This window comes from Armigeres subalbatus, unplaced genomic scaffold, assembly GCF_024139115.2.
Source record: "Armigeres subalbatus isolate Guangzhou_Male unplaced genomic scaffold, GZ_Asu_2 Contig2092, whole genome shotgun sequence".
In the NCBI taxonomy this organism is placed as follows: Eukaryota; Metazoa; Arthropoda; class Insecta; order Diptera; family Culicidae; genus Armigeres; species Armigeres subalbatus.
The window spans coordinates 10,401-19,862 of NW_026942938.1; the positions used below are offsets into that span (position 1 = coordinate 10,401).

The 9,462-nt window shown below is 38.4% G+C and overlaps 1 pseudogene; it reads left to right on the forward strand.

The window, feature by feature from the left end:
• The first annotated feature begins 3,381 nt into the window (after positions 1-3,381).
• On the forward strand, positions 3,382-5,367 carry LOC134203755 (uncharacterized; annotated as a pseudogene).
• Positions 5,368-9,462: the final 4,095 nt, after the last annotated feature.

The following is a 9,462-nucleotide window of genomic DNA, read 5'->3' on the forward strand; positions in this document are numbered from 1 at the left end:
TGGTGGCCTCTCGTACGCGTGTGTGGCGCTAACGCCACCAAAATTTATTAATTCCTTCAGACGATCTGCAAACGGTTATATTGGCTCCCAACGTCAAAATTTTCCACAAAATTTGTTTCAATTATTTTGAAGTATTTTTACAGTATCTTGGATTTGAAATTAGTTGTAAGTTGATTGGAATTTGATAGGTTTATTTTAAATTTATAGTGAATTGAATTTCTAGGATTAACAGTTGAATTACGAGAATTGAAAGTAAGTTTTTAAAATAAGATTATTTGAAATTTTTGGAAATTTTTGAATTTGGATAAAACTCACAATGAGTGGTCCGTATATTTTACCCGAAGCAGAGCATCTGCTTGGGGAGGAAGTTGATTCTGACCTAAAACTGAGAGGTCAGATAGTCGATCGCAGAGAGACTTTAGAAGATCGGCAAAGATTCCTTCGAAGACTATTGATGGAGGAGAAAAAGGCTAAAACGGGCCGGAAAGGAAAGCATCTTTTTAAAGATGAAATCGAGGGAAAAAGTAGAAGCGATCTCAGCCGGTTTAAGTAAACGGTTAGATCGAGTGTTAGTCTCGAGATTACGTCATTATCTTATTCGGGCACATAGTGCCGTTGTTCAAGATGAAGCTGAGAAACAGGACAAACGAGAAATTTGCCAGCAGATAGAGGAGATATTGAAGAGTTTCGAACTTAAAGTGTATATGGGTTCAGAGGAACCATTGAAGGAGGATAGGAAAGATCAGAAGATTTCAAAAACTAAAGTAGGTGAAGAGAGAGGCACAAAAAGTGCGGAAGAAGAGAAGAGTGGAAATAGGAAAGAGGGAAATAACGAAGAGAAATCAGAAAGCGAAATAGATGAAAAAGCGGCTGAGAAGCAGAGAGAATTAGAGGAAGAGTGGAAGGAATTCATACTATGGAAACAAGATAAGATTTTTAATGATGCGAAGAAAAAGAGTGAGAACTACATACTAAGGTTAATTACTACTACTTATGAACTATATTAGTTTACTACTAGGTTAGTCGACATGGGAAGGTTACTCACGGTTTTAATCCCACGAAGATACCGGTAGGCATACCTGCCAAGATCATCGGTCATCATATGCGAAAAGCCGCGAAATTCCTACGCGCCGGTACTGTCGCTAATTAAGTTCCTCGCGCCGAGATTGCCGTGTATTTCGTCTTACCTAAAAATGAATGATAATTCCATTAAACGATCAAGATAGGTTTAAAATGAGAAATGAATATAGGTTTCGGGGTATCCAAGAAGTAGAATAATCGATGCTCGAATATATCCTTGCATTCCACGCAAAGTGAGTGTTGTACGGGTTCCGCCGCCGCGAATAAATCCAGTATTCAGTTTATCTTGTTTCCCGACGTTGGATCGAAACGGAACAGGGCAGTCACTTTGTCCACTTTGTCGAAGATGTCCATATGATCGGCGAGGGTGCGGTTACGGAATGGAAAATCGATGTAATTACGATCGATGTAATATCGGGTGCATTCCAGCAATCATCGATGCCAAGCCAGGATAACGATAAGGAATCGCGAGATTTGCGGGATACATTAATCCATCATCGAGTCTTGAAAGGTCGAGTCTTCAAGGTCAGGCCATTTTTCCGCGTGGTACAAGATATCGTCGTTCCGAGAATCCACTTTAGTGCGATTTCATACCGCCGTGCTCGCCGTCGAAAAAAGTACGTCCCTCGCTGGCAACCTAAATATAAAGGAACCAAAAAGCAATTAATTCTCGATTGGAAAAGGGATTTATTAAATACTCCCCCCGTAAACTAAATCCATGAAAAAAAAAAAAACCGCGACACGTCCATCCGCACGCGCTCTGATTCACTCGATTCACTTCACTTTTCTTCCTCATTCGTTTGTTTTTGCTTCCGGTGTGTCATCTGACAGTTTGTGTGCGATGTTTTTCGCATGTCATGATGACAGTGCGATATTTTTCAGTTGTTAGAGTTGGTAGTGTATATTGCATGCAATTAATTTATACCGTCAGTTGAACTTTGATGCGAATAGAGCTGTGCGATATTCTTTTTAGCAGATTCTAAATTGAGTCAAAGGTATTTTGATAATAGAATTTGTATACGTTTGCGTTAGAGGAGAATCAATGATTGAATTGGACTGAATGATCCGGTTATCATTGAGGATTCGAAATATGTAGCGCTTGACGGTTATCGTGTCAAACAGGTTTTGATAATACCGTCAACCGCAAATACGGTTAGTAATCACGATTAATCATGTATCAGCGATAATGCTGATGATTTTATCACGATTCATTACGTTCTGTTATAACATCGATTAGGTAAGTTGTTTGGCAATAGACACGGTCTATTGTGCTAATCGTTGTTTGGTTTTGTATTGGTTTATGCTCTATGAACATCATTGTAGGACGGACATTAAATTGCATTCCGATTCAGTTGAGGAAGTATTCTTTCGGAAGAAACGATTTAGGAGTTATAAAAATTTGATCAGAAAATCTGATCAAATTTTCATAAAACCGGTTGGTGTGATGTAACGTTCGACGGATAATTTGAATTAAATTTAAAAGAAATCAAAAAAATTTAAATGGTCTGAAGAAGCAGAGGAGGCTCTGTCACAATTGAAGGCAGTCCTCACTTCAGCACCAGTGTTAGGTAATCCAGATTATACTAGACCATTCATTATTGAAACGGATGCTTCACAATTAGCAGTGGGTGCTGCTTTGCTACAAGAATTTGACGAAGGTAAACGGATTATAGGATATTTCAGTAAAAAACTTTCGAGCACCCAACGCAAGTATTCAGCAACTGAGAGAGAATGCTTAGGAGTTCTACTCGCGGTAGAGAATTTTCGTCACTACATTGAAGGTTCTACGTTCACCGTAATAACTGACGCTAAAAGTATAACATGGTTGTTTTCGCTCTCAGCTGCCAACGCTAATTCAAGATTGTTACGTTGGGCACTAAAATTGCAATCGTACGATTTTACACTTCAATACCGTAAAGGGAAAGATAATAGGGGTATTCACGTAGCGCTTGGTATTCAGTGTATTCTTTGTATACGTGGTATATTTAGCCAAATATTAACGAGCTGGTATTTCTTACAAAGGAAATCAGACTTACGCGACTGTATGCCGATACACTTCGATTTTGATGTGTATTTGTTTACACCGATTTAGAATACCATGTTCAAGGGTATTGATTTGATATTTTTCAAAAAATAAATAACAAACGTAGAATCTTGCTCTAAATAATCGAGGTTCGACAAGTTCCTATGTGCGTACCGGTTTGGGCTGTACATGACATTTGAACGAGGCTGCTTTTCTCATTCTTATCCAGCTTTCCACGCTAGCTAATGGCTGCCTCGGTGGGTACAATTGTGGTGGGCACTTGACACTAACTGGTTGTTTGACAGTTCCATCTGTCACTGAATTTTCACACGTACCCGTTCTTCTTGGTATGGCTTCTGTTGTGCGGTGAGAGTAACGAAGTACAAAAATGTTATCATCGAAAGTTTCTACACTTTGCGCTGAAGATATTAAGCGGTATAAGGAAAAAATATTAGTGGTTGGTGGCGAAGATCCGTATAACTTCAAATACAGTACAAAAACCCTGCCGCTCACCGTGGATTACGATGGGATATTGTCATACTTACTCAGCACCTTATCGTTTCGAACGGATCAACCAGTGCGAAACAAAAATCGGTGGAGGCTTATAAAAGCTTTGAACGTGGCTTCGTAAAAAGAAGTAAAAGGATTCAAACGAGAAAACATTTTGCTGTTTTGGGAACGGTGCTTTATAGTATGCGCATAAATGAACCCCCTGCGACGTGCTGGATTCTAGTTCAAAATGAAGCCGGAGATGGAAACGAAGTGGAGATATTCTGTAGGCACATTGCGATTGCACCGCCGGAGCAGGTGAAACTTGCTCGCATGTTGCTGCAGTATTGTATGCATTAAACTTCGCAAGGGAAACGTGCTTGGGAAAGCAGGTAAGTAAAGCATATGCCCAAATCGCAAATCAGTCCCCGATATGTGTTGGTGGAAAAGATATTTTAGTTACTAGATAAAGATTGTCGCTTCGGTTCCCTTTTTTCTGCTGTCCGGAACATGTTGGGTACCAAGCTGTCAAATCGTATGGATTTTCCTTCTTTGACATTTAGCTCCCGTATCCTCGCCAGCAAAAGATGTTCCGGACAGCGACGACAGCGACAATCTTTATCTAGTAACTAAAATATCTTTTGTTGGTGGCAAGCTATTTTATTTTACTATTTGTTTTCGTTTTAGATTTCTGTTACGCAGCTTCCGTCATACTGGACAACACCATCGGGCAGTGTTCACGAAAACCTGTATGCTTCTGTTGACCGAATTACATTTGGACAAACTGTACGGACAAACTGCGAGCTGCAAGATAGCAGAATTCAAAGATCCGAAAGCGAACTGCAGGAGCTTATCAGAAAAATCAATGACTCAGGGCAAACTGTAGCTGTTGGTGGCGCATTTTTTGAGCTAAACGATTGCTGCGACGATTGCAGTGAGGATAATAGTAAACGACAGTACATAGAAACAACTTTTTCATTTCAATCTCTTTTCAACGAAAGCCTTGAGACGCATTCTTTAGAGGATTTGATAGAATATGGCAGAGAAATGGATTGGAATTTCGACGATAATAATTGTAAACAAATTGAAATTTTGACACGTGAACAAGCGGCAGATTCTTTATGGTTTAAATTAAGGTACGGCAGAGTTACTGCATCGAACTTTGGGAAATGTGTGAAGACCAAAATTGAAAAACCGTCTTCGACGTTAATTAAAAGCAATTTGTGGACAAAATGCGGTTCAAGATTATCCGCTACTTTGTATGGCAAGCGTAATGAGCATCGGGGTGTGAAGGAAGCTATAAAATTGTTTGAATATCAAAGCCATAGAAATTTCAAAAATAGAAAGTGTGGTCTGGTGATAAATCCTTCATATCCATACTTTGCAGCCTCGCCAGATTTCTTGTTTAAATGTGATTGTTGCTCAAAAGTTGTTGTTGAAGTGAAGTGCCCATTCCGATTTGAAAAACTCGACAGAGAGGAAGGTATTCAATCCTTATTACTTCGACAAAACCCATACATTGTTAAAGACTCGCATGGTAATTTAAAAATGAATCACAACCATGAGTTCTATTATCAGGTGCAAATGCAAATTTTCTTAACTGATGCATCATATGGACTCTTTGTTATTTGGGCGCAAAATTTACAATTTTCATAAAAGTTCAAAGAAACCAGGCATTTTGGGAAGCTAATTCATTAAAAGCAGCAAGATTCTTTGAGTGTGTTCTAGTTCCGGAAATGCTTGCGCATTACTTTTCATCACCAAAACCAAGGTAGGCTCGAGGAACTTTCATTTCTTTGAGTATGCATAATATGAATAAAATTTATAAACCATTGTTTAATAAATCAATCTTTTTAAACTTCCAGGCTTCATTTTATTATTGGTGGACATAAATTTATAAGAGCGCAACAAACAGTGACTACCATTTCTAAAACATTAACATTATTATGTTCATGGTTGAGCATAGTGATCGGAATAGGTCCATTTAATATTTCATATTTTCCTCTCAATGCTCCAATGGTCCGTTCAATCTCATTTCTTACTGATGCTAATGATCGTGTTCTCTCAACAGCCATAGAGCTCAACTGTTTTTCTGCTAGAAGAATCCGGAACTCTTAAGGTAGCGCCTTTGTCGAGGACAACTTTCTGGATTGTAAAACCTCTGTCTGCTAGTATCAAATCATTTTCTTGAATTTGATCCATATATCCACAAGTCTCCGTGACTTGTTTATCCGATGTTCGACCAGAATAAGGTTTCGAAATAAAAGAAACTGAGCCGAATGGAGTTATACTAATAAGTAGTTTTGTGGTGTAATGGTGTTTATAGTTTGAATACATCTTCACTAGTGCATCTTTGCACCCTGGCTTTTCGGTGAATATTTCAAAACAATCTATAATAGATGTGACTGTTTCACCATTAAAAGTTTTTTTGAACTTGGGTGGCATATTTTTTTCTAGTAAATAATGCGATGGCCATTTGATTAGCAATTTCAATTGTTCGTATAACGAGTATAGACCTGAATAGAAGTACTTACATAAAGTAGTCACGGAAACTTGAAATAAATACGATAACGTCGTGAAACACATGTTCAATCTGAGTCGCATTAAAACCAGTATAAATACCTGCTCTTTACTGAGAATTGAAGAAAAAACTAGTATGCGCTTTTCTACAAAATCGTACAATAGTTTCAATGAAGTGAAACTTGGCAATCCCGTGAAATGAGCAGTTTTTTTTGTCGTTCCCTTTAAAACTATTGAGATCAAATCTCAGTGAACTAGCTCTAGCTCTCAATTCATTTAGTTCTTCAATGTTTTGTGTGGTACCCCCCGAATTGTTAACACTGTTATTATTCGTTTCCTGAGTCGGATAATTGCAACACTCGTTTTCGTCCACAACTTCTTTCATGTTTTCGTATTCCTCATTTGCTGTAACATACTCTTCCTGCCGATATTCCTCTTCTAAGCGCTCTTCTGTAAGGTACTTTTCCCTGAGGTACTCTTCCTCTAGGTACTCTTCCTCTAGGTACTCTTCCGTAAGATACTCTTCCTCTACGTATTCCACTCCTGCGTACTCTTCTCCAATGGACTCCTCCTCTGGAAAATATTTGAAGAAATCGTCCTCTATGGGCAGGTTTGTTCCATCATTTTTCTCGACCTCATCCTCAACATTGCTGAATTCCACTGTATCCTCGACCAAGATAGCTTCGCCATCAAAGTTCACACTCGACCATTCTGGTAAATTTTCTTCGTAAACAATAAAGTTGCTGCAAACTTCCGCCGTTAGGTTATGTTCGGATCCGGAAGGAAACTCGTCGCCATCAACTGAAGGTTCATCAAAAGTTGCAGGTGCTGCGTATGATGGTATGTCTGGATAGGATTTACCTGAAATATAATAAAATCATTTGGTAAGTATGCAAAATAATGTGTAATAAATGCTCACCTCGATTCTGTTCATCCACAGTGTCAGCTTTACAATTAGAATTGTTCGTCGCTTGCAAGTATAACGTCGGAATCCAATTTTCCGCACTGGTATCTGAAAGTTCAGCTGGGCGACCTATATGCAAATGGATTAATTAGTGGCTTTATTTATATTATTGTGTTCAAATGCACTTAACACCTTTAAAATGACGACTGCAAATTCGGGCATGTTCGAAGTTGATATCTACGCATCCAACAGCTTCAATCCACAAATATCTCCTAGTAGTTCCAAGCCTGGTTTGACGATTGGGGAAGCGATGAAATGATAAGGATTTTTCTTTTGCTTCGTTGAAATCGAAGAACAATCATCGACACAGCAAAACAAAACCATTTTTCCAGTTTGTTTCTGTTTCTCACGATTTTGAATCAGTACGTCACAATGAACATTTGACGTTTTCCTCCAGTAGTTGTCAAAATTCTTCTTCCCACCGCTGGGTATTACCTACCTTGGCAGCCATTAGCTAGCGTGGAAAGCTGGATATGCTGCGTTTTAACAGGGGAAGTGAATTCAACAACTTAGTTGAGTTCAATTGACTTGCCAAAAGTTGAACATATTCAACTTTCTATTCGTTCAGGTGAATTAAATAAAGGTGCTTACACGTTCAATTCGCGTTTAATTCAAGCGACTTGTTTAATTCACATATCTTGTCTAAACTTAGAATTACGGATAGCGCTAAATAATAGTCGAAATATATGTCGCATGCCTGCATATTCATCAGTGCGCCCCTTGCATCTAGAAGTATTTTAAATTATTATATTATTCTCATTAGCATATTATTCTCAAATAAGCTACAACCAAATCGTCCCAGACCTTTTGAACAATATGCAATTAATCTATCTTTTCGCTATACTTTGACATAAGAAAATATAGAACAGATAATTTTGTTCATTTACACATCAATATACAGAGTACACTGCGTGGAGCATTCACATGAAAGCAGTGGTAAACATTTAGCAAATACGCCTTGGTAAAAATACCACCCTACATGAATACCCCTAATGTCTTAGCAGATTTCTTATCCAGAATCGAAATACTTACCGTTACAGACAAAGTTTATGAAGATCTCAAAGAACATATTTTAAACGATCCAAATAATTATAAACAATTCATGGTAAAAGGTAATAAAATTTATAAGTTCGTTGTTGACACGAAAAAATTTACTGACCGACGATATGAATGGAAATATTATCCACCTGTATATGAGCAGGATGAAATTATTCGTGCGATTCACGAACCGGCGCATCTTGGTTACGACAAGACGCTAAATGCGCTGAAAGAGAAATTTTATTGGCCTAATATGGCAAAAGATACAAAAACGTTCTGCAAGGCGTGTATGCCATGTAAAACATCAAAACAACAAATTTCAATCCTACTCCACCCATGGGATCACAGAAAAGTTTTGTGACCACCCTGGCAATTAATTACGCTGGACTATGTTGGAATATTTCCATCAGGCAAAAGGTCGTAGTACCTGCCTTTTAGTTCTTACAGATGTTTTTACGAAATTTGTGCTGGTACAGCCATTTCGTCAAGCTACAGCGGAAACACTAGTGCAATTCCTGGAGCAAGCTGTGTTCCTATTATTTGGGGTACCGGAAATGATCCTGACTGACAACGGTACCCAATTCACTTCGAAACATTTCGCTAATTTATTACAGCAATACGGGGTCAAGCACTGGTTGACTCCATCATATCACCCACAGGTGAATAACACCGAAAGGGTCAATAGGGTAATAACAACCGCCATAAGGGCAACCCTAAAGGGAAGCCATAAGAATTGGTCGGACAATTTACAGCATATTGCTAACGCGATTCGAACTTCGGTTCATGAATCGACGAAATATTCACCCTATTTTCTTACGTTTGGCAGGAACCGTGTGTCAGATGGTAGGGAGTATGAAAGAATGAGGTCTGCTAATGCCAGCATTACAGACACCAATTTAACTGATCACGATAGGGACAAACTTTACCAAGAGGTGCGCCGTAACTTGGCCGAAGCATACGCTAAGCAGAGTAAATACTAAAATTTGAGATCCAATAAGAAAGCACCAACTTATATTGTAGGGGAAAAAGTTATGAAGAAGAACACTGTACTTTCAGACAAATCAAAAGGCTACTGTGCTAAATTAGGAGCAAAATTTGTACCAGCAATCGTAACTAGAGTGCTAGGTGATAGCTACGAACTCGAGGATCTGAATGGTAATCCTCTGGGTATTTTTCATGCCAATTTTATGAAGAAATTTTGAATTAAACTACATTTTACATTCGGTAAAAACTGCTTTGACAGTTTTATAAATTCCGCATGAGAAATCGTGAAAACCGTCGGACAGTTTTATAAATTCCGCATGAGAAATCGTGAAAACTGTCTGACAGTTTTCTAAATTCCGCATGA